The following is a 23,572-nucleotide window of genomic DNA, read 5'->3' as shown; positions in this document are numbered from 1 at the left end:
ACAAAAATAACGAAAAACTGTTAGCGAGACAGAGATATGATGTCGTTCTATAAGCAACGCAGAAGCTTAAAAATCTCTTACCAGCTACAATAAATCCTTCTATTTTTTAAATTCACATACATATTATTGTTTCACAAGTACAAACGTCAATCACAAAATGAGTAGATGGTATCCCAAGTGTAAGAAACAATGAAATAAAGTCAGAAGCAGTATATTCCTGTATAGCTCATTCTACGGCTATTTCTTAATGTGTATATACGTAGTAAATCTCGTATTTTCTAGAACCTAACAACTGACTGATGTAGGTAAATTGAACTTCTACTGTTTTCAAGAAGGCCCGGCATGGCCAGGTGGGTTAAGGCGTTCGACTCGTAATCTGAGGGTCATGGGTTCGATTACCCGTCGCACCAAACATACCCATCCTTTCAGCCGTGGGAGTATTATAATGTGACGGTCAATTCCACAATTCGTTGGTAAAAGATTGGCCCAAGAGTTGGCGGTGGATAGTGATGACTAGCTGCTTTCCCTCTAGTCTCACACTGCTAACTTAGGAACGGCTAGCGCAGATAGCTCTCGTGTAGCTTTACGCAAAATTCAAAACAAACAAACAAACAAAATGTTTTAAAACCAAAAACATCAATTAGTAATATTTAGCAAAAAAAAAAAGAAGAGTGGTAATTTGTCAAACTAACGCAGTATTCTTTGTTGATATTAACATTTAGTACTATTTAGTTTTATTTCGAATTAAGAAATGTACTAAGAAACTCTACCAGCTAATCAAATGGGATTATCCACCAGCAACTAAAGTACTTTCTATCAACTCAAACCACAACATTCTTTCATTCTCGCAAACAAAACCTATTTTCGGTCTTTATATCACAAACGTAGGATAACCGTTAAAGAGACCCCTGCTTAAAGATAAACCGTTAAAGATACCTACATCAAATTTATTTCAGAAATATTCTCTTTGTTTACAATTAGTTTTATTTTGAGAGAAAATCGTAAACCTGTCGAACTTTATGGGGAGAGGGGGTAAAGGTGTAGCTGACAACTTGTATTGAATGGTATCTTTGGCCCATCTACGCTGTTTTGTCGTCTATATATGGGGTTAGTCAAATTTTTTTTAAATCGTTATGATTCAGTTTTTCTGTTGGAGCGGTTCAACTTTCTACATAACTGTTTGCTTGTTGGAAATTCTATAGTTGTGTGACACAATGAAAACGTACTGCTTGTAGTGTTATGTTAATATAAAAAAATTGGTACAGGAGGTTTAAAGTTTTATGTTGTAATATAATCTTGTATTTGCTTTTAGCCGCGGCATAGTGGCTTATAGAATAGTTATGAGTTTTTTTCTCTTCAAGTACACAATTGTAACTCACAAACTTCTATCTCTATAGCGCTTTCAGATCCAGTTTCAGCCGCGGCATTTGAGGATTCCCTTTTGTTTTGTTACCATATCTATGCATATTACATGGTTTTAGAACACTATGCTAACGTTTAGTATTTTATGTAATTCACACATTCTTCATCTGATTCTCATTATTGTTAAAAAATTACATATTGCAATTTCATGCTTACGTGTTCTATATTTTCGTTAACTTTCCAATTGTGTAAACGATACTTATTATGCTCACATTAGTCGACTGTTTGAAACACTATACTTAGTTATAAAATGATGTGTTGTAACTATTACTAGTTCCATTGTATTTATGTTTGTTATTGTGATGCGTATCTGGGCATCCGGAAGTTGTTATCAAGTCACATATTGAGAAGAAAGTAGTTTCTTAACGATTTCCGGACATCCTGTTATATATTAACAACTTTTCCAACTCGTGTTTTCTCTGATATTGTTTGTTTCATGTACTAGTTTGAAATGTTTAAGTAAAGAGATGTGTCTTTCATGGAATCGAATTGTTCGTTGTGCTGACTGTTTTTTTTTTATTTTTAAAGTTTGTCGCTTGATGGGACAGCGGAAAGACTTCGAATTTACAACACTAAAATCTGGGATTCGATTCCTCTTGGTGGACATATCAGATAGCTCATTGAGCCATTCTGAAGCTCTTGAACGTGTTAAATCACTGAGAATGCTTAATACATTTTAACGTTTTTTTTGTTAATCTTAAAGCTTCAAAATGGGGTATCTAGGGCTTTGCCCACGCAAACATCCAAACCAGATTTTTAGCTTCCTAAACCCTCGACGTTATTCATTCTGATGCTTACTCATTACCAAACTGACTTTTACTTTTGATATAAGTAGATAGTTTGTTTTATATCCACTCATTATTTCAGTTGGCTCAGAAATGTTACACGCTCTGAATTTTCAAGTGCACAATATTGTTAAAGATAGAGATCACAATTAGCAAAATACTAAATGATATTTTTTTATCAGATAACTAAACATATGGTGTTTAAGGTTACACTGTTGTATATAACCATTTGTGTTAAGGACAAGTCTCCGATTTATTATGTTACGTACGTTACGTATTACGATTTCAAATAATCGGAAATTTAATTTTAATTCAAATGTTAATAAATGTTAATATGTATCAACCATATGATATTTGCCAACAATATTTATACACACAGTTTTCTTTTTTAACACAAATATGTTTTAATATATAAACCAAAACACAGTACAGTTTATAGTAAGGGTTATTAGTAACAGTTTTTATAAATGATGATTTATTTACAAGAGTTTTACAAACTTACAAACAATACTGAGTCTTATAACTGATATAGAACTGAATATTTTATTGACGATCTCGGTTCACGACAAGCAAATTAATTTTGAGTTGATATTGTGACACCTCCCTTAAGCAAGCTAACTTGATTGGCCTCACACCGCTGTCTTTTATCCGAAAGAAGTATTCAATGCACTTGTAGAAATACTAACGTCCGAAGTTAATTCACTGAAGTCAAACGGTTTGTTCGAAATCTGTAAACACTCTGGGTCAAAATTCTATAGTTTTCCGATTAATAGTCGTTAATCACAATTATCGCTTCAGAGGCCAAAAGCACACTGATTGTAACTGTAATTTTCTATTACTGTCTCTCGGCTAGCTGCTTTTGCACAAATCATAAGTGTTTCTCGAAGGTGTCGAAAAAATGTTCGAAAACCACATATTATTGATTGCTACTCTCCAGAATCTTCTAAATATATAAACAAGATATATAGAACTTGCGCAATACGCGTTCAGCAATATACTTCACATTCTTTAAAGAACTATACTGAGATAAATGTACAACAGTAAATCTTAGAGAATTAAAAATTAGTGTAAGAAAATTTTTAAATCAGATGCTATATAAATATACGTATGGATAAGTATACGTTAAATACAATACATTTTAAAAGAATTATACAATTTCAAAAATCATTACAACATATGACACAATTAATACAAATAACCTAATGATAATAAAATTATAATTTAGATATGACTAAAATGTATTCAAGTCAAACCTAAGTCAAGACTAAAATTAAAGTTTCCTTTTGAATTTATGTGATTCAGTCAGGATATACTATAACATATGCATAAAACTTATAAGCCAAGAAGTTCAATAAGACCGAAATGTAAATTTTAAATAATTCTTCATAACAACGTCTAGTTACTGATGAAAACTCATTTAACGGAGCTCCAAATCTTTTAAGCACTCAGCGACGCCTCTGGAGCCTGGTAACAGAACGGTATACATAATACATAAAAAACTAATGTTTATGTAAGTAAAAAAATAACAAATTAATTACCAAACTGTATTGCAAATGAAAATACTAGTGTAATCCAAAATAATTAGGCTTAATCTATTTCCAAGTTGAAAGTTTGTTCCATTTTTCTAACATAACATTATAAACATTTGAGCCCAGATCACCTAAACAGGAAATATAATTTACAGACTACCTATTTTATATTAAGTGATGAGGTAATTGGACACCTCTGGTTTGTTTTTAATATAAACAGCATTTTATGAATGTTTTGTTTTAACCTTTAGTAACCGTAAGATCGTAACAAGTACATGAGAAATTATCTGTGATTACAAGAAACGTGACAGCAACTCATTTATAAAGCATATTTGTTGATAACCGATCTTTTAGGGCCACATGAGTAGCAGCCAGTATGAGCCAGTATTTTGTGAGAATAAATGTGGACTAAAGATTCTGCGAAGATTTGTTACTACTCACCAATTGAATGAATGCGCCAAGAGGCTGGTGGCGTGTCGATATTGCCAGAATAAGTTTGTTTATGATATATTAGAGGTTAGATTAAAAAAAAAAAGTTCTTTGTGGTCTAGAACATTTATTAAACTTGTCATTTTTTTGTCTATGTTAATCTGATTAAAATAACATTGTACTTTGTAGTTCTGCATTATTTATGTCGATCCATTTTCTGTACTCACAAATAAGTTTCTTATAGATGAAAGTTTCGAACCTACTTACGTAGGCCTAAAACAACCCTATTAGCTGTCGCGTCACGTTTTACCCCACACAGTTAATTTTCATTTACTTGGCCTGGCATGGCCAAGCGCGTAAGACGTGCGACTCGTAATCTCAGGGTCGCGGGTTTGCATCCCCCTCGCGCCAAACATGCTCGCCCTTTCAGCCGTGGGGATGTTATAATGTGACGGTCAATTCCACTATTCGTTGGTAAAGAGTAGCCCAAGAGTTGGCGGTGGGTGGTGATGACTAGCTGTCTTCCCTCTAGTCTTACACTGCTAAATTAGGGACGGCTAGCACAGATAGCCCTCGAGTAGCTTTGTGCGAAATTCCCAAAACAAACAATTCATTTACTTAATTTGCAAATTTATGATTTAAATTCTAAATTTTAAGAAAAATCGACTGTAAAGGATAACTAATATAATCTTATTGTTAAATTTTTAATTAAAGTATTTCATACGGTAGCGGTTAATGATTGAATCACTTAAGAAGATAATGGTAATTTTGTTCTGTGAAAGAAACGGAGTTGTGTCAGAATTTGTAGTAGTAGGGATCGCGGGCGTGCAAACAGTGACATCGCAGACATTAATGGTTAAATGAAAATTGCCTAAGTAAAATATCCTTCAAATGATTAGATACGGGAACATTTTACACTCAATGATGCCGCTGGAATATATTAAATTGAGAAACATTTCTGTTATATAAAAAAGTTGCACTTTTAAATATTTAAAATTAAAAGCCGTATAACATGAACATGTTTTCACACTTGTAAAAAAATTGTTTCACTAATTGGTAACAAATATTTCATTGTTTTAATTGATAAAACATTTCAAAATTCAACCTTCTGTACAGTGTATGGATGTGGTCACTGTCTGAGTAATATATTGTATTAACATATGTGCCCGAAAATTATGGTTTTATTTTTTAAAGAAAAAGCTTATATTAAAGTGTATTTTGTATTAACAGACAAACACGTATCCATTTTATTTTCGAGGTATTTCATTAATAAAGGATATACTAAAGTGTTCATAATAAATTGATATAAAAATCGTGTTTTGTACAAAAAATAGCAGTTTTAGTTAGAAAGGCTTTCCACGTTTGACAACTATTTCCTTATTTTTCGAATTACATATTAATCTCAACTAGTGAATTGTATAGCTGGCAACTATTTTTACATATCAATAATTTCTGATTCTATATGGGAGTTCTGTGTAGCTGACAGTGTGGTTTTTACGTCTCAATAAACTCCGATTCTAGGTAAAAGTAGTATTTGGTCGACAATGTGTTTTTACATCTCAACAATCTCTGATTTTGGATTGAAGTATTATATAGTATTATAAAGAACGAGTAAGAAAGCTGTTTGTTGACTAACTAATTAAATTTAGGAAGTGGAAAGATTGACTGTCGGAAGCCGAAAATATTGTTAACAACGAGGCACCGCCACCTAGTGACCTGACATGGCCAAGTAGTTAGGGCGCTCAAGTCGCAATCTCAGGGATGCGGGTTCGAATCCCCGTCACATCATATAAGCTAGCCCTTTCGCGGTGGGTGATGATGACTATCTGTGTTCCCTCTTGTTTTACACTGCTAAATTAAGGACGGCTGGGAGAGATAGCCCTTGTGTAGCTTTGCGCGAAATTCAAAATAACAATAACACCCCATCCCCAGTGGCACAACGACATATCTGCAGACATGCAACACCAGAACCGGGTTTCTATATTCGTGGTGGGCAGAGCACAAATAGATGCTTAATTACAAATAAAGCGATGGTACTCAATTGAAAAATAATGAATTTTAATCTTTATTAGTAGTTACTTAACTATACTAATGGTTTAAATACCCATAAAGAAACTATTTCTTACAAAGTTTTACAGTTAGGGTTTAGTTGATCTTTAGTTTCTCTTTAAGTACACAACTAACTGTGATAGGAACTTAATATTATTTAACTTTTTTCTGAGAAAGTATCTCACGGACAAATAAACTTTTTTGTTGCTCAACGTGTTAAGCAGCTTTATAACCGGACAGCTTTTCGTAATGTTGTGAAACTGCAACGAGTTTTGGAAAGAAGATTTATAATAATTACACCACTGGTAAAGATACAAACGGTAGATACTGAGATATGTTTGTGTCATTGTGATATTTATATTTACAGAACCACACAACAAAATGTCCCAGGTGTCCAGTGCCATGTCCTAACCACTGTGAATCATCGAAGGTCCCTCCACAGAGAAGATATGGAAGTCCATTTGTAGCACTTTATTGTGTTTTCAGAGATATGGGTTGCAAGTTCAAGGTGAGGTTTATTGGAGCATTCTTTTGAAAGTCGTAAATGAACTAATTGAAGAAATTGAACATGTATTGAAACAAACGAATTATTTCTAACTCCAGGAGAAACAACTGCCCAACTTTCAGGTAATTTAGACATTTCTGAAAAGCAGTAAACGAAGTCAAAATATATACACCTGGAGTTACAGGCCTCTGTTTTTTATTTGGTACACAGTAAATTATATTATTATTTCATATATTCCAGTTTGAAATTAAATCAAGACTGAAAGTATTATTTTTAATAGCGAATATTGACGACCATATTTCTAAAAAGATAATTGAGCTTTTATATGTATTTGACCTTGATTTTACAAAATTTTGATGCACTGTTAGTTTGTTCACTTTTGTAGTTTATTTAAATTGTCTTTCTAAATTTAAAACTAAGAACCATCGTTTACCACATTTGCTAAAAGGTTTCGGTAATATCTAACATTGTTAAAGTAAATTCTAATTAAATCGCAGCATTATGAAGTAGTTATAATGTGACAGTCAATCCTACTATTCGTTGGTAAAAAGAGTTGCCCAAGAGTAGTTGGTGGGTGGTGATAGTCGTACACTGCTAAATTAGGAATGGCTAGCGCAGATAGTTCTCGTGTAGTTTTGCGCGAAATGAATAAAAACAAAAAACAAATATTACGAAATAATAACTTTTCGGTAATTTTTTTATAAACTCATAACAAAAAAGTAGAAACTTTTATTGTTGTATTTTAGTTCATATGTGTGTGTGTTGATTTTATTACTTATAGTTACAATATTTTTTGTAACATCTGATTTTTTGAATCGTCTGAATTGAACTTTTATTACAGATTATCAACATAAAATTTTGGCGTTTAATATACTGTCACAAATAATTAAATTTGTAAGATGTTGTTATTATTATTGTTTTGCATACTCCTAGAATGTTCTAGAACTCTCAAGAAAAGTACCGGCATATCCAGGATAGTACGCTTCTGCTATTCTGAGGGTCGTGAGTTTAATCCTTATCAAACCAAACATGCTTGGCCATTCAGCCGTGAGGGTGATATAATGGCACGGTCAATCCCACTATTTGTTGGAAGATAGAGTTGTACCAGAGATTGCGGTGAGTGGTAATGACTAACTGCTTTTCCTCTTTTCTTGCCCCACGCTAGTACAGCGGTATATCTCCGGATTTACAACGCTAAAATCATGGGTTCGATTCCCAGCGGTGGGCTGAGCAGATGGCCCTTTGTGGCTTTGCTATACAGAAAACACAAACACACCTCTTTTCTTACACTGCTAAATTAGGGACGGCAAGCACAGACAGATCTCGTGTAGCTTTGAGCTAAATTAAAAAACAAATAAACCCACGAGAAACACACCTCTAGTATATAAACTATTAAAAGGCCTCACGACGTGTGATTTGTGAATAGTATGTTTTTGTGCGTGTACTTTGACACTATTTTTTTTCTTTTCAATATTATTTATTCGTCGCTACCACATCGTCCCGTTGTGCAAATGACCCAAACACATTTTGTTCTATTTTGTATTAAATTTGATCTGAGTAATTGTTTTATTTTCCTTTCCGATTTGTAAAAAAATCCTCGTGTGATATAAAAAATAAGAGTTTATTCGAAATCTGCGAAGCTGATTTATGGAAAATTTGTGATCAAAACCAAAATAACTTTTATGAAGTTTAAATGTGCAGAATACATGTTCTACATAACATCAGAAATAACCTCACTTTAATTAATAAACTAATATAAAAGATGGATGGTTACGAACGATAACGAATATGTGGTTATGACTGACAACGTAAGTACACGTTAATTATGTTAGGTAACGTTTTGTCACGAGGTATTGCAACAAGAGCGTCCAAAAGGTTATCAAAACCAACAATGATTTTGTGAAGCAGGATGTTTTGTTATTAAACTATGTTTTCAGAGATATGTTCCTATTCAAGTGTATCTAAAGTATGTTGGTGTTTTTTTTTAAGGAACTCATCAAGTGTATTTTTCTCTCATAGCAAAGCCACATCAGGCTATTTGCTGTGCCCTGAATTTAGCGTTTTAAAACCATAGCCTTACCTCTGCCTCAGCGGGTGACTAACTGGTCTATGTTGAATTAGTATTAACAAAAGAATGAAAGTGACGTGTTTTTTTTCTCTCACGTTAGGGTTCACATTTTGCTCTGTAGTTACACATGGAGTCAAGTACCAACGTTCACCTCGACCTGATAAGTGATTTAGTCTTGAAGCAACAACACCAGATCACTTCACTTCGAAATGCTTTTCAGAACCTTACACTTAATACATCTGGAATTCTGCTGTGGGTGATTAGTGATTACACCCAGAAGATGTCAGAAGCCAAATCCAGAAAAAGCTACGAGTTAAGTAGTTCCCCGTTCTACATTAGCCAGTATGGTTACAAACTGATGGCAACTCTTTTCCTGAACGGCAACGGAGCAAGAGAAGGTAGTCACTTGTCTGTGTATATAAAGATTTTGCCAAGAGATTATGATTCAATCCTTTCTTGGCCCTTTTCACACACTGTTTCTTTTACACTTCATGATCAGTTGCCGCCTCTCCAGAAAACGCCTGTCACATTGTCGAAAGTTTCATGCCAGACCCTTTCTGGAAAACTTTCATCGGCCAAGTAAAGAATCAGACAGTTTAGGCTATGGTTTTCTGAGATTTGTTTCCTACGAAACTCTGAAGAAGCACAGCAATGTAAAAGACGACACACTTTTCATCAAGTTGAAAGCAAACTCTAGTAAAATCGCAGAAGTATGAAAATATTACATATTCGTATTTGAAAGTCATGTTAAACCTAATTTAATACATTTTTGAGTGTTACGACTGATAAACTCACTGTTAGTTTAAAATAGTATAACGTGTAAATTCGTTTGTTGTTTTTTGTAATGTGAAAAAGAAACAAGTTGGTAACAATAGAACTACATAAAATGTCATAATATAGATATGTTCTGTTGTTAAATATTTTACTCATAAAGATTCGACAATTCTGTGTTTATCTAAACAAAAGATGCATAACTGGTATGATGTGAACAGTTTAGTCATAAAGTAATTTTTTTCACCGTTGAAAATAAATAAAGTTGCATGTTGTATTTTACTACTGTTGGTATTGTGCATTTATATTTTGAAATGCTAAATAGTTCTTGTCTTTTTATGCTTGTGATAATTGGGTGAAGTTTTTTATGAACTATCACATGTAATTACAGTTAACTTTTCCATGTATAAAACGTCATATCTTAGGATCCTCTCTCTTTATTTTTGGATCCTTTGATATGATAACATTTCACTAGTTCATTTCTCTCCACACATGCCATGTTGATGTTAAGACTTAACTTATACGTATCCCTTGAAAGTATGACGGAGAAGCCTCATTGACACTTATAGTGACAACACATATCTTTAATGGTGTGGTTTAAATATCGCTCACACCAAACGATGAAAGCCTAGAGGGAAGCCACCAAGTCATAACGATAGTTGGTGGGACGCGGATTCAAAACTCCGGCCCGAATCGTGGGACTCGAGTGTTATAAGCATATGGTCGTTTGAGACTGCTGATCATATTTTTTTATGCAGAGTTATTGTTAAATCTAATTTTGATCTAATTAGCGGCTAACCAATGATGTAATTAAAGACACGATAAATTTATATACGTGAGATTACCAGTATAGTGTAAGATTCTTTCATTGTATTTATGATCTTATTTTGTGGAATATGTTAAAACAAAATGCATTTTTATGCTTTAATGACGCCCAAGGAGCAAATCAAAATTCATGATGTTGTGATCCTCTTCTCCAAATCTGTTAAATTTCCAGGTGTTCATTTTAATTCTAAACTAAACTGGTCAACCCATATTAACATATTTGCATCACGTATTAATCATCGCATTTCCTTCCTTCGAAGGATCAGCAGTATGAACAAAAGTTGTACCCCTCACACCATTATGTACATATACAAATTATACATTAGCTCCCTGGTCGGTTGTGGCAGCATGCTATTCCTTTACATGCCCGACTCTTTAAATGAGAAAATACACATATTACAATACACGGAAATCAGGACTACCTTCCGTTTGCCATGCTACACTCCTCACTGTTACCTAGAAAAAATATATAACATACCACCTTTAAAAACAAGTTTACTTTAACTAGCCAATAAATTTTATAAAAAAGCAGTAAACCGTAATCCGCTTACAGCCCAGTTAACCAATTTATCAACCACCCCCCACCTCTTGGCAAATACACATTTCACCCTTTAATTGACTCAAACCAATTTTCTAATGTCTTCCAACTCAATTTAGTAATGCTTATTATGTCTCACTATCTTTTTTGTTTACAGCTCAGTCACTAACCAGATATATTATTCGACATCTGGTTAGTGAAAGTGGGTTTTTCTCGGGTTACTCCCGTTTTCCTCCCACAGCTAAATTGTCGGGTATTAGGATTTACATATCCTTACCCTCTTGCTATTGTTTTGTTTTAGTGAATAGTTGACCTCTCGTAGACCACCAACAGACCTTTGTCACTGGCCTACAGCACAATCACGTAAACGTAAAATTTCTTCGGTTTAGCTTTTTGTCACTAGCCCCGCATCAAATTTAACTTCGTCAGTAGGACGAAAAAAAGGACTCTTCTGAGCACCCTCGATTGCTTCGCATCTCCTCCTGAGGTGCAGAGTGTTAAATCGCAATACCTGCCACGATATTTAGTTGTTTCTTTGTTTTAACAACATGTCACAAAACTTGTGATCGTGTGTATATCATCCAGATACGTAGAATTAAGTGTGTAGTGGTACGGAATGAAACTGTGATTGTGATTTTGAACCAATATTACGTCTCCATAAATCAAGAAAATATGAGGTTCTTACAACTTATACTGAAGGTGTGTGTTGATGATCAATGTTAGATGTAAAGCGAATATCTTGTGTTTTAAATGTGTGACAAAAAATTCATTTCGTAAAGCGACAAAGTATTAAAGATTAAAATTAGGTCGTTATTTTAAGTGCGGGCAAATGGACTTTGAACTTGAATAAATTAGACAGCACTATAGCTGTAATATTTTCTTACAATTTGGTGTTTTTTCTCACATATTCAAGCAGTCTGTTTCTTCATTCAATATTTTATTGAAATTTTTTGTCTAAATATGAGAATATTGATATAAATAAATTTCATATTTTGTATTAATATATCACATATTGTATACTCAGTCTTTCATACAGTTTATCTGTACAATGCTATGAGAAGCTATTATGCTAATTTTTCAACATGTAAATCCTAGCTTCAAAGTTATGATCATTAACCATATGCGGGACCAGTATGGACTCCAGGTGTACTGAAAGGTGCAAATATTTTAAGGTGTTCTGATAAAGGTTAAGAAATTCTTTCTCACAACGTTACGTAACTAGGCCACCTGTGATATTTTATACTGATTATATTGGTTTGTATTAATTATTCGATAAAAAAAAGAATAAAAAATATTCAGTTCATTTACAGAAATAAAACAAAATAGTCGTAGTGCAACAATTAAGTATGATGTAGAAATGGCAGCGTGGCGGTAGGTCTTAGGGATTCTAATGTTAAAAGTCGGTGTCTCTGCCTGTGGTGTGCAGAACACATATAAATTCACTGTGTAACTTAGCGTTTAACCACAAAGAAAAGCCCAAAACTGCAGAACTTCACGTTTACCGCACCCATTGTTCACTTGTAAACCTAACTTGACAGATATATCTATTTCATTTGCTTGAAGGTAAGTACAAAACTAAAGAATACAATAACAGTGCTCTGCCTACCAGCGATATCGAAACCTGGTTTCTAGCATGTCAAGTTCGCAGATATATCGCTGTGCCACTGGGGAGGGGGAGCTATTACACCTACAGATATTATACTTGTATGATAGTTTTGTGTCTCTGTTTACTTGTGCAAGGAAAGAGGCAAAGAAATGTCGTTTGTACTTATATTTACCAAACGGTCACGTATGGAAGACAAATGCGAAGCTTTATGTGCAGAAAGCATGATGTAGGAAGATTGTTACTTATATAAGTAGCTATAATTTCTTTTGCGCCACATGTTCAATAACATGTATAAGATGTAAATATAACATAGGAGCAATGCCAAGTGACACACAAACAATTTAGTTACAACGCTCAGTAGTTATCGTTTAATTTTGGAATACGTTATTTCATGTATTTTGGACGTGGGTAAAGAAGGCGTTACATTTCCTTTTCCTTCCTGTCTAAATCATTTAAATTCTGATCCAGTTAGTGAGCAACTGCAGTGTTGTTTTTCTTTGCATGTGGTTGTTTTATTTTGATAATACCATAGCCGAAGTGCCTTATTTTTCTAGGCTACTTTTGCTAACGGCTTGTTTGTTATCTTACTGAAGAAGAAGGTCAGTTCTGTTTTAACTGGATGCGAGGAGACGTTCTTTTAATTATTTTCCACGAAGCATTGCTTCATAGAATAAAATAAGGAGTAAGTCTGTATTTTATGTTTTAATTTATATATTAGTTATAGTTTTACTTCTGAAAAGTAGAAAACTTGTAAAAAGAAAAGTAAACAGAAATCTGATTAACAGTAGTGTTCTAACACCAAATTAACAGTTCAAAATGTGACGCGTCTAAATTGGTTAACGAAACTACAATGACGGTGAGAGAACTACTAGCGGGAAAATTGTTGTTGTTTTAAATTAAGCACAAAGCTACACAATGGGTTATCTGTGCTCTGCCCACCACGGGTATCGAAACCCGGGTTTTAGCATTGTAAGTCCGCAGACATACCGCTGAGCCATTGGGGGCAGCGAGAAGAGGTAGAGCTTTATAAAGTAGCGAAACTGAACTAACAGTAGGAGATCGCACTCCTTCAGAGTAGCGGAAAAAAACGAGTGACAATGAATTGACAGTAGGAGAGTAGGTAAACAGTACTTGTTGAAAAAAGTGAGAGAAAAAACACTTCAAGTGATGAGAAGTAAATGTGAAAATTCAATAAATACTCCAACAGCACAGGAACGTTTGATTAGTTGTGTCATGGTTTCCTGGTATGTGATTCACTTTAGTATGTAGTACACAGTTAGGAATAATCAAAGTGAAGTTAATAAGGTACATTATCAAGCAGTGATTTCAATTAAGCTGAACTGCTAATTTGACTTAAGAATTGAGATAGATTTTACCATAACATTCAGTTTAGGTAGTTGAAAATTTTTCTAATTTTGAGAAGTTATTGCTTTCCTGTTTTTAAATCTGGCCCGACATGGCCAAGTGGTTAAGACATTCAACTCATAATCTGAGGGTCGCAGGTTCGAATTCCCGTTTCACCAAACACGCTCGCCATTTCAGCCGTGGGGGAGTTATAAATGATGGTCAATCCCACAATTCGTTGCTGAAAGAGTAGATCAAGAGTTGGCGGTGGGTGGTTATGACTAGTTGCCTTCCTTCTAGTCTTACGCTGCAAAAGTAGGTACCAGCGCAGATAGCCCTCGAGTAGCTTTGTCCGAAATTTAAAACAAACAAAACAAACTTTTTAAGTCTGTACTAATTTGGTGACAAAGAAAGGCTGATAATGAAGTTATAAGCGTATGACTGAAAACAAACTAAGTTAACTACAGATACTGTAAAGTAATTTATATGATACTAAAGAAGAATTGAAGGATAAAAATATATTGTATCATAAAGAAATAAACATAACTATTATTGGACGTAATAAAGATAATAGAGGAAGAAAAGTGACCGGAGTTAAGACAAGTGTTTCATGTCACTCCTCTGGTGGGGGTTTTGCTGCGATGTCATGGAAGGAAGAGGTGACAGAATTTACAGTTTAATGTGGAAGATAATTTTATGAAAACAAAAGTTGAACAAGTAAATTATAATACGTTGTCGTTATATATGATTATACATTATACTTAATATTGAAAAAAAACAACCTGTTAAAATTCTTCACAGATATAGTTTCTACATAAATTTAATTTGTCATGAAATACTAAGCTGGACATATATAAATTAGTAATTTATAAACTAAAATATGTTTGTGAACAATCTATCGGTGTTTGTTTGTCCAAAGCTACACGAGGTTTATCTGCACTAGTTCTCCCTAATTTAACAGTGTAAGAATAGAGGGAAGGCAGCTAGTCATCACCACCCACCTCTTGGACTACTCTTTTACCAATGAATAATGGGATTAACCGTCACATTATAACGCCCCTACGGCTGAAATGTCGAGCATGTTTAGTGTGACGAGGATTTGAACCCGCGACCATGGGATAACGAGTTGAGTGCCTTAACCGCCTGGCCATGCTTGGCCTAAATGCGACAGTGTATTATAGTTGATTTGTTGAACATTTATTTTATAAATGTTTCTTCCATGGTGAATTTAAATTCTATTAGCCCCAATCTTATGACGCCTTGGAAACGCGTCTTCGGGTTCCACGTCATCATCTCTAACCCTCTGATATATCGCTTGAGGTTTACACAACACCAGCCCTTACTACTAATGTTTAATGAATTTAAATGTATTCGAAAGATCCAATTTTTATGATAAACAACAGTTTGCAGAAAGTTTAGTTAATATTTCAGAAAGAAGAAGCTTTAAGTCAACAAGTTTATGAAACATTTTTCTGACGGCATACCAACCAAATGTTTTATGTGGAACACTGTAGAACCAGAAATGAAATGTTCCAAATTTTTTGGATTATATACAATTACACCGTGTTTTCTCTAACTTTGTTTGTTTAAGAAGTTTTGAAAGTAAGGTTATGAGGTACACTCATAAACCCAAATTGACAAGAACAAAGTTATATTCTGATGGAGGAAAAGTATCGAAGGTTCATAATTAACAATGTAGTTGGTAAACATCTGTAGTACGATTCTGTAAGTACAGTAGTTGGACAATATGAAAATACTAAAAGATAAAAAAAATAGAATGGACAATCAGGAGTGCAGTTCATGAAGTCACGCTAACACGTTGTGATTGTAAATTTATTTATACAATTTCTTTTGAAATTTAGGAATTATACTGTAAATAATTTTAAAAACTTGAACTACAATATATTTTTGAGAGTAAGTTCATTGACATATATTACTAATAAAATACTTTACTCTGAACTTTTAATATAATGCTGCAAAATGTCGTGACATGCACAGTTTAATTCTCCTGTAAACGTGAGGTTAATACTTATTTATTGTGTAAGTGCACCATTTGGTTTATGCAAGATTCGTGAATAACTTTTCATATTGTTCATATATGTATGTACGACTACACACGTATATCACCTGTACACATTTTTTACGTACTCCAGTTAAATATTGCAAACAATTTGAAGAACATATACCACATTAAACATAGTAGTGCTTCGTATGCAGGGAAGGACCAAGAAACAACTTTCTGTGACATTCAATCTATTACTCTGTAATGCTTAGAATGATACACCTATACAATTTTTATACGTCCTTTCCTTATTGTACGTTCCTTAACATTAAACTGCAAAAAATAAGATTAATAAAGTACTAATTTATTGTAGCTAATATTATGGTATGATAGCCATATCTGAGGTCATTCTACAAGTACAATGAGAAAACTGAGAAAATAATAATATACTATTATTGAATCATAAAAATAAAACAAATGTTCACTTATTAACCATTTCAAAGAAACTGTTTACAGAAAGAGGTGAACAAATAAAGGAAAATTAAATACCGTATACGGAATGACAACGCCAAAAAGTACAAAAACAAGGTACGAATGAGTACATACATAGAAATGTGTTTTTAGAAACTATTACAGTCAAACTAACTAGATGGAATTTTCAGAAAATAATTTCAAAGTTTTTCAACTGTTGTTCAAATGTGGGTGAAAAAAACACCAAAATATGATTATGATAAGGCTTTAGCAGAAGCGCCTGAGAGTTTCAAGACTTATAATGATGGAGCATGGACATAAAACTATTTTTATAACAAGTATTTGTCAACATCCACTGAATAACACTAATATAACACGTTGTTCCTGACAAATCTTTAAAAATATCACTTACATAAAGCAATTGTTTTGTACCATAATATCTTTCGGATGAATCTCCGATTTATTATATCACATGTTACAATTTGAAAAGCCAGAAATTATATCTCTCGCTGCTTACACCTTAGTTTTTCACAGACGAAAATACGTAATGTCCTTGTAAAAATACTAACGTTCGAAGTTAATTTACTGAATATTATAATCTTTGAAATTTATATACGTTCCTGGCAAAGTATCTGCACGTTCTCGATTAAGAAGCGTTAATCACAACTATAGCTTTCTTGGTTGAAAGTATACAAACTGTAGTAAAACAACAATATTATTATGTCTCTTTGTGCGTAGTTTAGGGTAAGGCGTGCGAAAGTACAGTTGGTAACAATATTCGAAGACACGCGAGTGCTTTTCTAAAACATATATTGTTGATTCTTACACTCGAATATCTTCTACAAATTTAGAAAATAGACAAGACTTTTGCATTAGACATCTAATAGTATAAATTACATGTATTTTTAAATACATTTTCAACTGAAACAAAATAGATATTAACTTAAATATATATCAGTAAATCCGTTAGACGATGGAGACATTGATTTAATATCCTGCAGTCAAAATAGAACTTAAAACCATTTATCTTCCTTTTAACCAAAAATGTCTGGATAAGCCCAAGAAGAAGTGAAAGGGTTCAAGTAACTCATCGTGAAGCATTTCATCCACTTGATCATGTAACACATATAATTTTGTGTGAGAATAACGATACAATTTACTAAACAATGTTTTTTCTATCGTGGTTAGAATATTCTGTTCCGACAAATATTAGCATATTTAATACAAGTTGCGTTAAGTTTAACTGTTCACAATTTTTACTTTTTAAGTGTGATCATTGTACTTATTCAGTCAGTATCTTTTCAGACACAAAGTGATGCCTAAAACATGACACATTTAATTTAAGAACATTCGCGAATATCTTAAGGGTTACTTCGTATTGCTGAATGAAATCTAATTCTACAAGATACAATAAAATATCTGACGATAGTAAAACATTGGTACTCTGTGCTATTTGGTACTAATTTATTTCTATATATATATATATTGTTATTTATTAGTGAATAATCCGAAACAATATCTATACGATCTACAACTTTCACATAATTAATTTTTGGGGTTAGACATTGTAGATCTATTTCAGTTACTGTTAAATAGTTAATGAAAGGTTTTACTTCTACGGGACTCAAAAACTCATTTTTTTAATTCCTACTCTTGTATTCCAATCACAATCCTTCGTTTCTTTGTTTCCAGGTAACATATTTACTTTCTTGGGACAAATCACAGATAAGATCTCTATTTGATTACAAGTGTAGCATCAACAGTTACTCAGTTTTAACCAGTTCACGATTAAAAGTTCACTCCATCGATGCTTCTATTGTCAAGTAAAGTCAACCACATCAGTGATAAATATAACACAGTGGCGTTCCAAGCATTATTATCAAGATATGTACAGTTGTAACTCCATAGACTTCACAATTTATGTTTCTGTAGTTTCAGGGTTTTGTAATATATAAATTTTCACAGTTTTCCAAACAAATGTTTCAACTGAATCTCCTTCATTGGCATGGTACTTCATAATAAAGAGTTCATTAACCAATTTGATATTATCTAACACCGCTGGGTACAAATTAATCAAAGCTTCTTTATAATCATCCCATTGTTCAATGTGTGTGTTGGTGTGTTTATAGACAGCACAAAGATATTATCAATGGGTTTGACGTTATAACATTTACAGTGTAATACCTTCAAGTGATACAATCCTGACTGTGTGAAGAACCGAGTGTTATAAGTACATCACACTTAGCGAGCTCACTTTTATTCTAAACGTTTTAATCAGTCACTTTATTCATTAATATTTTAATTTAAATATTATCCAGAAGTTATGATCACTGAATAATCTCATTAATTCGAGAACTAAAGCAATAATCCGTTCCATTCGAAAGTAGAGTGAAAATTGTTCTATTTATAAGACTTTTATTGCTTTTCGTAATAGGTGGTTTACTTGTGAATTCACTTAACTATGATATTAACTTATGCTTAAGTCACTTATTTTTTTTCTTTTAGTCGTGGCTCAGCACTGAACTTGTAGGTTTATATTACTACGAATAGAGGTTCGACACTCACAATGGGCTCAACGTAGATAGTCCAACATGTAGCTTTGTTCTTAATTCCAAACAAAGAATAGCTATGATTTTCTTTCTTGTAGCCTCCCTCCCCCCTCTGGTGGGTCAGTGGCAGGTGTATGGACTTGCAACATTACAATCCGATGCTCATTTCTCTACATTTAACAGAATGTATAGGTTTTGTGTTAAAACAACCTTTCAGTAAATGTGCCTTTAGTTCTGCCATCTAGGGTTGTTGTAGCCAACCACACCAGAGAATGAAAAATATCTCAAAAATGAAGCAAAACAACCCACACACTTCATCTAATTTTTGCTACACTATGTTCTTCACTACACTTTATGATGATTATTAAGTGCCTGCAATACAGAAAGATTAAGAAATGTTACGTAGAAAATAATATGGACATAATCGTAACGAAAATAGAAACAAACGAGTACAAAATAATTAAATAATATGTATATAGGATCTTATCTTATTATTGTTCAGTAGAATCTTTGGGTTCAGTGTTACGCTCTGTGGCTTTTGGAACTGGAGAAAAGCATATCTACGTAAGACAAAGACAGAACTCAGTAGAGAGATTAATATCATAGTTAAGTTAGACTAAACTCATAATGATTTATCCACAATTCTTATATTATATGCTTCATTAGTCATTCCTTCTACCTGTATTCAAGAACAACGAGAAATATATAACCCATACTGAATGAAACATGTAATGGATTTAATATTATTTTAATATCTACGGTTGTTTCAGTTTAATATATATTTAGATATGTATACAACTTGTATCGTTAAATGTGTATTGCGCAAGTCCCACCTGTTCTCTCAATTTGTGAATGATTCTCGACCCTAAGAATCAATAATAAATATTTTACGAAAGCACTAGCTTATTTTCGAATACTTTTGCCAGCCGAACTTTCTACAACTTCACCTTAAAATCTTATAAATCGACAAGCCAAGAGACAGTTTAATTATGTTGGGTCGCTGCAGTCAGTATACTATAAGTCCCGGAAGCTATATTTGTGGAAGATGCTTATTAATATAAAAACTACAAATATTTGAACAAAATCATTCATAGACTTCGAACATAACAGCTTCAGTGAATTAACATTAGATATGTTCGTCGGGAAAAAACTCACTTGTGAAAAACAAAGCAGGCTAGCATTCTCGTTAAGAGCAGTGTGTCTGTGTATCAACATAAAATTAACTTGCGCCTCGTGAACTGTCGACAAATTACTAAGTTCCAGACCAGATAGGAAACTCAGTATTACCTGTAAGTTTGTGAAACTTTTGTATATAAACTATTATCTGAAATAACCATTATTATAAATAGTATTGTTGTTTGTATACTAAAATATATTTGTGTTGAGAAACAAAAGCTGTGGGTATCTATCTTGTTGGCAAATGTCATAAATCTAATACATATTGACATTCAATTAACTTCTAAATTCAAATTCCAGTTACCGTTTCTTTGAAATTGTAATATCTCAACATGCGTGGCATTATAATTTGGATACCCATTCAAGAGATATTATAACACGTAACAAACAGTATTTTCAACATATTCCTGATGCCACAAAAACAGGGTCAACCAGTATAAGCGTTATTAAACAGTGATTGTGTTATGCAACCTTCGTTTATGCTAAAAGGCCACTAAGATTTTATAACATTTCTATATCTACTTCACCTTCTTGAAAATTGTTTCAATGTATCAAAATAACCACAAATTATTTATAGTTCTAAGATATGAACTAACAGTTATTTACACTGCGACAATGATATTCTTATCGTATTTTCAAATGAAAGAGAGAAAATGTGAGACAGTTTAATGAATACTTAAACCGGTGGAAATATTGTACAGTTTACCATACAACACGAAACAGGCAATGAATTACATGGTTAAGGTAGTTAACTACTCAAGATAAATTCTTGTCACATTCAGCTCTGTCACTTAAAACAATACCAGCTATGGTTGAACTTTTTATCTCATTATTCTTCTTCTTGCTGAAATAGTGTACTATGCAGAATTTTGTCACCGTATTTAATAGAATAGACTTTTTAAACTAAAAATCACATTATGTTAGAGATTGATAATTATTCACAAAAATGACTTAAAATGTCAGTTATCAGTGAAAGATAACATAGAGAAACTCCAAACGATTTGGATGTCTAAAAATTCAAACGTATTTAAGTTTCGAGACGCTTACATAGCCTGTGTTAACGTCACCTTTTGAACAAAATAATAGAACATTAACATAGAATAAAAAACACTCAACCCACAAAAATAGTAAAATTCCATCTAGTGACAGTGGTGTCGTTAAGTGTTTAAAAGATTCGAGACCCGAGGCCTCTAGGTTTGGGAATTTTTGGTGTTTCGGTGTGATACCGATCGTGTTTTTTTGTTTTAATTTCTCAAGACACGGATTGAGTATTCAGGGTACTTTCATATAGAATTGAGGCTTAGGCTCTGTGTGACAGTGTCTAGCCAAACAGTTTTTGGTTTTGAGAATAATTATGTAGTGAATGCTCATTTTCTCTTTGTTATGTGAACTCGCAGCGTTAAATTATGCTATGTTTTAAAGCCCTGTAAACCACTGAATACAGGTTTCACAGTCTATCTCTTCCACTGTTGAAAGAGAAGAGTATTTATTTTCAGCTGCTCATCATAGTTCGAATCTTAGATAATTAGACTTACAGCCCAACAGGTTAACCATTAGCTCATACTGTTGTCTAAGAGGGGAAGACATCAGAATATATTCAAATAATGCATTGAAGATGGTTTGATATGAATATACTTAATATGGTAATGCGAAAAACAACAAATAAGCAAAAATAATAAGAATAATACACGCGAACATCTCAGATTAGAATAACTATTAAAATAGTCTTTATTTCACAGGAAAATACCCTAATAGAATAATTGTCTTACAACACCGATTGACTATTGGGAGAACAGCCTCTGTGGTAAATAAAGAATTAGAAAAAGAAATTATTTCAGTGATAAATCATTTTGTTAATGAATAAGTACTCCAACAACAGATGACGCTGTTAACATTCTTTTTCCAAGATTTCAGGGTTAAAGTTTTATTTGTAGCAAAAACGTTGTCCGTCTTAGAAACAATATTTGCTATGTTCGAATGATTTTAAAACCGGTATGCTATAAACAATATATATATGCAATATTTTCTCCTTACATTTCTAATACTAAACCATTAACATGAAGACTGTCAAGATACCAATATCGTGCCATCCATTGAGTGCCACAGCGTCGAACGCCCTATTCACCTAATGACGTTTTTGAAAGATTACCTCTTCCCAACAAATTGTTTTTATATAAGTTTATAATGAACCCGTCTAGTTTCTTATGTGTTGTTATTCTGTGTCTGTCCATGCATTATACACAACATCCTACGACCTTCCAATATTACACTTGCGGACTCCCAGGGGTTCGGGAACCCCAGGTTGGAAACCACTTCTACCTTCTAACGTAATAAACAGGACTGTGGCAAGTGAAGTTATTCTACTGTGGCTTGCACGTACAATGCAACTAAAAGACTTTAAATATGAATTAAAAATTAATTGTTTTTCCCTCTATAGCTATAAGTGTAATACTTGGGAGAAGAGGGGTAAGAGTGATAAATATAAGAGCTTGTGGTAAAAAAAGGTCACATGAGGAAAATATTCAGAGACGCAATTTTGTACTTAATAGAATCCAGTTTCAACAGAAATACTCATCTCTTCTAATGTCTGTTAGGTTATAACGATGTTTCTCTTACAAAATATTTAAATATACATTGTGGTAACAAGATACATTTAGGGTTATTACCTTTGAAACGAAAAAAAAACCAGAAAGAAACAAAACCTTCATTCCTCCCATCCCTTAAAAGGAACTATGAAACCTCTGTAGACGGTTCAAACAGTGAATTAAAGAACTGAATAAATAACACACTGCACTAGTATAATACGACAGTTGTAAGTTTTTAGATTTACAAAGCTGAAATTAGAGTTTGGATTCCCCTCGAAAATACAGCAGATAGCCCTTTATGGCGTGGCTGTAAGAAAAACACACAAGGACAGCAACTTATATTAGCATATTTACAAGCACTCTAGCAAATACTAACCAAAGAGACACCTGTTATATTTTCAGTATTGTTTTTCTGGTAACTGGAAAATACGTTTAAAGAAGTAAAATCGGTTAAGCTTGTTAAAAATTAGCAGTTAAGAACCATTGATTACTTATAATACAGACTGTGGTAACTCTAAGCACAGCTTACTTACAAATTACCTGAGCACTGCGGTAGAGTTTAATTTCCATGGTGTCAAATACACAGCTGATTACAGTGGTAATGGAAAGGGCCAAGTTACATTTAGTTTTCATTGTCTCCAATGTACAGCTGCTTACAGTGGTTATGAAAAGTGCCAACTAACGGAAGAATAAAATAACATTTATAAACAAACGATGTAGCGATTCATATGGTATAAACTAGCTTCCGTTTGGGAAGAGGGGTACTACAGTTCAGTATCATCACTAGCAATCTCTAAATTATGAAACTCGCAGCTACAGGAGGTTCACAGCTCAACCAAGGACAGTCCGTCTTACTGCTGTTGTTTAAACTGCAAGTGTCTCATCCACTATATTCATGGAAACATTTTTCTTACTTTC

At 33.2% G+C, this 23,572-nt stretch overlaps 1 pseudogene; it reads left to right on the top strand.

Annotated features, from left to right (window-relative positions):
- LOC143236203 (TNF receptor-associated factor 4-like) overlaps window positions 1-9,503 on the top strand; it is a 48,179-nt pseudogene extending 38,676 nt beyond the window's left edge.
- The last annotated feature ends 14,069 nt before the right edge of the window (window positions 9,504-23,572 follow it).

Source organism: Tachypleus tridentatus, chromosome 13 (assembly GCF_004210375.1).
Source record: "Tachypleus tridentatus isolate NWPU-2018 chromosome 13, ASM421037v1, whole genome shotgun sequence".
Taxonomy (NCBI): domain Eukaryota; kingdom Metazoa; phylum Arthropoda; class Merostomata; order Xiphosura; family Limulidae; genus Tachypleus; species Tachypleus tridentatus.
The sequence above is the reverse complement of the archived record's forward strand: the minus strand, read 5'-3'. Positions and strand labels throughout refer to the sequence as shown.